We start from the raw sequence: 7,382 nt of genomic DNA on the forward strand, positions 1-7,382 counted from the left end.
TATGTAACTTAGGTTTCTGATGAATAGCAGATATTAACATATATGATAATAATAATAATAACAATAGTGTAATGGCTTGTATGTGGTAATAATAACATAGCACATTATTGCAGTAATAAAAATAATACCCCTGTGCTGTGATAATAAGTTACAGAAACAATTGTGCTCTTTCTTTTTTTTTTTTTTTAGTATCTTTTTTTTTTTTTTGAGACAGAGTCTCACTTTGTTGCCCAGGCTAGAGTGCTGTGGCGTCAGCCTGTAGGGCAGAGGAATTTGTAGGACAGAGGAAAGGCAGAGGAATTCTTCTACTTGTCGGGAATTCACTTGGGTGGGGCAATGAGCTAACCGCAAACCTTTGCTTCTGGTCATTGCTTGCTTGCTACACCCCTGTAAGGGGAATTATGGGATGAGGTCATTGAAGCACGGGCGACTGGCCTATCAGGCAATAGAGGGCAACCAACCCGCCAATTATTTCAAAAGGCAATAGTGGGCAACCAATCATTTTAAAGGTCAACGCATGATCCATGCGTAGTCGGCTTGTGCGCAGCTTGTGCACCATGGGGATAAAAGGCATGCCGTTGTTCCGGTCGGGGTCCTTGCCTGTGAGAGTGGCCACTGCGTTGGTGCTCTGGGGCTTTGACCCTGGCTAGCCAGAAAATAAACCTCCTCTTGTGTGATTGCATCCTCGATGTCTCTGCTTTTCTGTCCGGTGGGGCTGTGGAAGGTCGGTCCCTAACAAGCCTAGCTCACAGCAACCTCAAACTCCTGAGCTCGAGCGATCCTCCTGCCTCAGCCTTCCAAGTAGCTGGAACTATAGGCATGCGCTACCATGCCTGGCTAATTTTTTTTTTTTATATATTTTTAGTTGTCCAGCTAATTTATTTCTATTTTTACTAGAGACAGGGTCTCGCTCTTGCTCAGGCTGGTCTCGAACTCCTGAGCTCAAACTCTCTCCCCGCCTCAGCCTCCCAGAGTGCTAGGATTATAGGCGTGAGCCACTGCACCCAGCCTCCTTCTGTTTCTTAATATTCGTTTAAAGATTTACACCCTGCTGGGATGAATCCTATGACTCTCTCCCCCTTTTATTATTTCTTTTAGCCTCACCCCATCAATATTTTCTTTATTCATCTCATTTCTTAACAACCATTTAAGAATTTCCACTTTCTTGGGATAAGTCCTTTGACTCTCCCCTTTACCCTTTTATCCTTTCTCCTTTTATCCATTTGGTTTCATCTACACCATTTTTCCTTCATTTTGAAACAACATTTAAATAGGCTTTAAACTAGACAAAATCACTTTTCCTTTAAGAAAAACCACATCATCATGTTTTTTATAATCTTCGTCACCAGAAACATATCTTACTTTCTTTATAAACTCTGTATGTAGAATTGTTTCTCTTATATCTAGTTTTAATTACATATGTTAATATGTATAGTGTTAATTATTAGTAACTCTTATTTTTAGTGAAAAACCTCAGATTACTTAATTTAGCATAAGGTAACTTTAAGATATTAAATTACTAAAAAGAATTTTGAAACTATGACACAGTTACCCCTTCCCCATGTCTTTCCCAGTTGTCCTGGATCCGAAATACTCATGTGGCACCCAAGGATGGCTAGATCCTCAATTTACTTACCAAGTGTAGATCTCCGGACAGAAGACAAAGCTGTGAAGATAATGTCTGACCTTTCCCAGCATAGGCGGATGCAGAGTTGGTTGGGGGAGAATTCCACATAAGTCCCCGGGCCTTAGCAGGGCCATTTGTTTAGAGCCTGGAATCTAATGGCTCTAAGACATAAGGTCACAGACAAGTCAAACAATTATCAACAACATCACAGAAGCAACAGTTTAATGACCTTAAAGGATCTAGCAAAGATAGCCTAAACCTTTCTGACTAGCAGACCCAGGCAGACCAGACCCTGGCTTATATTTAATAGTGACAATTCTAAAGACATTTCTATTTTAACAACTTTAGAACTAGTGTTGTTAATCAAAAATATTTTTTTTTTTTGGAAACAGGGTCTTACTTTGTTGCTCAGGCTAGAGTGTAGTGGCATCATCATAGCTCGCTGCAAACCTCAAACTCCTGGGCTCAAGCAATCCTCCTGCCCTAGCCTCTGAGTAACTAGGACTAGAGGTATGCTCCACCACACCTGGCTAATTTAAAAAAAAAAATTGTAGAGGAGGTCTCACCATGTTGCCTGGGCTGTTCTCAAACTTCTGGCCTCAAGCAATCCTCCTGCCTTGGTCTCCCAAAGTGCTAGCATTACAGGCTGAGCCACTATGCCTAGCTTATTAATCAAAGATGACTAAAGTCACTTGAACTAAAAGGCCTTTGAGTTAGTTTCTGAGAAAATATTTGATAAAATTTTTAAAGCCAGTTAATTAGAGCTCTTTCATATATTTTTTTAGGGATTTATGGTAACAGTAGATAAAGTAAAAATCTAGAGGCAGTCCCAGAACAGGGGTTGATCAGAGGTCGACATGGCAGGTTAGCACCCAAGTTGGAGTTGCTTTATCCTCTACACAGTCCATCACCTGCAGTTAGGGTGTTTGTGCAGAAGCTTCCCTGCTCTGGTTATATCACCTGGGGTCCCTTTGCCATCTCCCTGCACACCAGATCAATTCCGGTATGTGTTCTTTCCCCAAAGGCAGCATGTTGTTGGAAGGTCCAGGAGAGCCAGAAGTACCTGAGAATATATGTCCCTTAATCAAGGACTGATAGGGTGGGATATGCACACTCCAGCTCATTTGCCTTCTCTTTGGGATGACTTTCAGGTGTGACCTACAATGTCCCCCAATCCCTCTGTGGGAATGAATCAAAAGTTCCCTCTCTGGGACTTGGCTTGATGTTACACCCTTACTTTGCCCCTTTCTGCTCTGACTTTCTGCCTCTCTAACTCTTTTTCCTGGAAACAATTCCTAATAAATCACTTTTACATGCATTTTCCTCTAAGGCAGTATTGTTTAAAGAAACTTTTGTTTCAGTGACGTAGGGATGTGTGTGTGTGTGTGTGTGTATTGAGTTGTCATTTAATATGTATTTCTTACTGTTGGAACCAAAATGTTTGAGAGCCACTGTCCTATACCACATTAAAATGTCTATTTGTGTATAGTTCACTGAGCTGGAAAGTTTCCTGGATGCCCCAGAGTAAGAACTGCAAATCGGATTCCAGATCTTATTGCTTGAGTACAGTGATTTAAAATATATATACCCGGGAGCGGGGGACCACCAGGTTGCCTAAGGAGGGGTGAACCGGCCCAGGTCGGAAACGGAGCAGGTCAAAACTCCCGTGCTGATCAGTAGTGGGATCGCGCCTGTGAATAGCCACTGCACTCCAGCCTGGGCAACATAGCGAGACCCCGTCTCTTAAAAAAAAAAAAAATAAAAAAAAAAAAATAAAATAAAATATATTGAATAGGCCGGGCGCTGTGGCTCACGCCTGTAATCCTAGCTCTTGGGAGGCCGAGGCGGGCGGATTGCTCAAGGTCAGGAGTTCAAAACCAGCCTGAGCAAGAGCGAGACCCCGTCTCTACTATAAATAGAAAGAAATTAATTGGCCAACTGATATATATATAAAAAATTAGCCGGGCATGGTGGCGCATGCCTGTAGTCCCAGCTACTCGGGAGGCTGAGGCAGAAGGATCACTCAAGCCCAGGAGTTTGAGGTTGCTGTGAGCTAGGCTGACGCCACGGCACTCACTCTAGCCTGGACAACAAAGTGAGACTCTGTCTCAAAAAAAAAAAAAAAAAAATATATTGAATAAATGCAGCCTCGTGCCAGACAGTCTGACACTGACCTAAAATAAATTCCCAGGAGAAGTCTTTCTTGGGTTTTGAATTTGTAGAACAGGTGTAAGTATTCTAGCAGCAGTTTGATGATCATGTATGATACTGCAAACAGGACCCCAAAATTGAATAAAAATGTATGAGTTGTGGCTCTAAAGAATGTCATCAACTTTGGTACAATTGGCTAGGCTGGTCTTTGAGTTCTTTGGGCAGTCAGCCCTGCCAAATAGCTTTCAAAGTCCAGGTTTCCCTTTGCCAAGGTTGATAAATGTGGTGTAAAGGTCATGATGGTTGGCTGTTAATTGCAGACTAGCACAAATAGAAACACCCAGTTTGTTTTGCAGCAGAGCCAGAGGACGTGACTAACCATGGGTGAAGATGGTCATCCCAGAGCTCTGGCCATTGGCTTGACATGGATGGAGAGAGGTGGAGATATCAGAGTTGCTCTGCATTTACCCCCAAAGACAGTGAAGTTAAAAGAAGGGATGATAACACACCACATGCTCACTAACGACCAAAGAAAATTAGCAAACAGGCCAGGATCCATGGGGGGGCCACAAGTGAAGGGCCAAGAGCATCCACTCCACAAGTACAGTGGAGATAAAATCTGGAAGACAATGCAAAGGAAAGGGCAGGACACCATCTCCCCAGAGCAGCCTTGGAGGCCCTGCCGTCATGGGTTGATGCTCTTTATTTGTGAGTACATGATGTAACAGTGGCTCAATATTTTAAAAAGAGCAAAAATATGCTGAAAATTTGATGGAATGATTAAAACAAAAGGAAGGAGATCTAAGCTCATCAAACTCAGGATGAAGATGGCTGTGAATTAAGAATTTATAAGATTTCTAATACTGTCCCGAAGGAGAGCCATACTTCCCAGTAAGCATGGGCATCTGGACACCCTGATGCATGGAGAGTGGGTGCTTGTCTACACCACCAAGGGCTCTGTTAAGCAGAATACCAAGTATGGGTGTCAATCCCTGGAGGGGAACTCTATGCACCTGCTACCAATCCCAGGAGAAAACTCTAAACACCTCGCTAACTTCTGCTAAGGTTCCTATATCTGGCAGGTTTCTAGATCTGACAGAAGGTTTTGCGTGAACCCAGCTGCTGGCGTATGAGTTTGAGAGACAGAGCACCTGCACTACAAGTCAAGCAAAGCAACTATTACTCCTAGATAGGCAGCACGAATCAACAGAAGTCTAGGATCCATGGTGAGCTAGACTCACCCATGATTCTAGCTGCCCAGGGTGGATAGAGTCTTATCTGTGTGTGTCCCCCTTGTACCACAGCTAAGAGAGCCCAAAGCATTCCTCTCTGGTTTTATACTTGGAGGGCACTTGGGTTGCTGAGCAAAGCATTGTAGGACATCTTGTTCTAGGAATGACAGAGACAAAGCCTGGGCTGTTCAGGGCCTTTCATCTTTATCTTACAATGGTGTATTCTTGGTACATTCTGTCTAAGAATTGCAAACAAGGGAGGGTTGGCCAAGGCCATTTGGGGACTTGTACTTCTGCCTGGTTGAAGGATATGTTAGCTTTAGCCAATTCTCTCTCTCCTGATTCCACATTTACTCTGCTACTTTCTGATTATTACTCCAGGTTGGAGGTATGAATCATGGACAATACCTTTTCTTGTCACTGGAAGGGCATGTTCTCCACTGAAACTTAACCCATTGAGTTTTGAGACTAAGTCAATTTCATGTGAGTGTGGGTTATGGGAATCCGTTTTCAGAACCAAACTCCCACCAAAGTGTTGACTATGCAAGCTTCTGGTTGATTGGTTTGAGAGTCTTACCAGGGTCAGGACTTCTGTGAGACCCATCCTGAAACCGGCCATCAGATCTCACATGTTCCAAGACCACACGGGAGCACTAGGACCCTGCCAGAGAGCTAGGACCCGGAGGCTGAGCTGAAAACCCTGGGGATGGGCAGTGCAAGCTGATTGCTGACTGGGAGTAGCACATGTTGAATGTTGGAGGGACTCTATCATTCAGCTGTGAAGTAATGCTTTCACTTGGGTGGTGGATGAGAGAAACCTTTGACTTTGTGGAGCAGAAAGGGTGGAAAGGAGATGGGAGGTGGTCAATTTTACCCACAGTTTCTGGCTTGCCTACTGTTCCAGGAGATTTAGGTGAGAAAGAGACTTTGGGCTCTGTCTCCAGGAGAAGCTCTGTTCAATTCCAGCAGGGATGAGAGGGTCTCCAGCTCAGGTTTCTCTCTCTGCCTGACTTGCAAGGTGGGTGGCTTCCTTGAGGCATAATGGGTTGGGATGTGGGAGGAACCTTGGTTCATAGTGCATAAGCATTAAATATTTTAAGCAAAGCCTTTCCTACAGTTCTTTCACATAAACCTTGTGCTGTAATTGTTGCAAGGATACACCATTTTCCCCCAAAGCAGATTCTAATTAATCAACAATATGCTGATTAAGCATCTGCAGGAGAAGCAGTGCTAAACACTGTAGAGGATTAAAGATTTATAGCATAAATTTCATCCTTGCACTTAAGGAATTTACAGTCTAGCTGAGGAAATAGGACGTGTCAATAAAATACCTAGAAAACAACTGCTAGAAAAAGTGCTAAACTAAGTGTAATGTATTCACATACTTCCCACCCTTCCACTGCATCTCCCCCACAGGGAGGCTTTACCCTGCCCCAGTTGGCAGAACTCTGGGCACACTATGCAGACAGTACAAATTTTCCCTCCAGTGCCCCCATTCCTTGTCCCATGAAACACAGTCACAGTTGACAAAGAGTTTCTCTGCACCCCTTCATCCACTCCCTTCCCGCAGGGCTCAGTGGGCTGGGGCGGGGGGAGTGCAAGGGTGGTGGGGAGGGGTGGCCTCACGTAGAGATGTGTCCAGAGACTAGATGTTGTAAATGTGGTCATGCTCAGATAAAAATGGGTCTAATTTCTTCAGCTGTCTTCTGTTAAAATTGGGTGAGTGTGATTAGTTGAATGGGTCCAATGTACCTTATTAAATTGACACGAGTCTGCTGAGTTCCACAAATGGAAGGAAGAGAAAAGGCCACCAAGAGACCTGGGCGTGGACTTCCTGGGGCTCCTCTAGTTGTCTAGTAGCTTTTCCATGTGCTTCGCTATGACTTTACACCCATGCCCTTCTAATAAATGCCCCACCTCCACTTGTGCTAATGTTTGTGTGAGTGTAATCATTTGTGTATGATCCCTGGAACTAGACAGGTTCAAGAGAGTGATAAAAGTATGACAGAAACCAACTTTTGCTGTTGGTCCAGCCTTTCTCAACAGGGTGTCCAGAAAAGAATATTATTTGAGTGACTATTTTCTCAATTCTCCCAATGATGTTACCTAGCTAGTATCATTCTAGAAACAGAAGAAATATAAGTTACATAAAACAGATGATTTGGGGCATTAGGGCTTAGTTTTCTCATGGAACCCAGATTGAGAAGGGCTGCTCCGGGCCCTAGTCCAAGGGTTTTGAGCAACACCTGAAGGCCTTTTCTTGGCCTGCTTCAGTTGCCACAACTGACCCATAATGACTTCTTGAGTCAAGAGTTCGACAGTGCAGAGTAAGTATAACAAGTTCAAAGGAAAGACCAGAGGGCTGCAGGGGG

The 7,382-nt window shown here is 43.8% G+C and overlaps 1 non-coding gene across 1 annotated transcript; it reads left to right on the top strand.

The window, feature by feature from the left end:
* Positions 1-3,785: 3,785 nt before the first annotated feature.
* On the top strand, positions 3,786-3,907 carry LOC142871778 (small Cajal body-specific RNA 16). Its single transcript, XR_012919966.1, has one exon.
* The last annotated feature ends 3,475 nt before the right edge of the window (positions 3,908-7,382 follow it).

The sequence above is a fragment of the Microcebus murinus genome, chromosome 6 (assembly GCF_040939455.1).
Source record: "Microcebus murinus isolate Inina chromosome 6, M.murinus_Inina_mat1.0, whole genome shotgun sequence".
NCBI lineage: Eukaryota > Metazoa > Chordata > Mammalia > Primates > Cheirogaleidae > Microcebus > Microcebus murinus.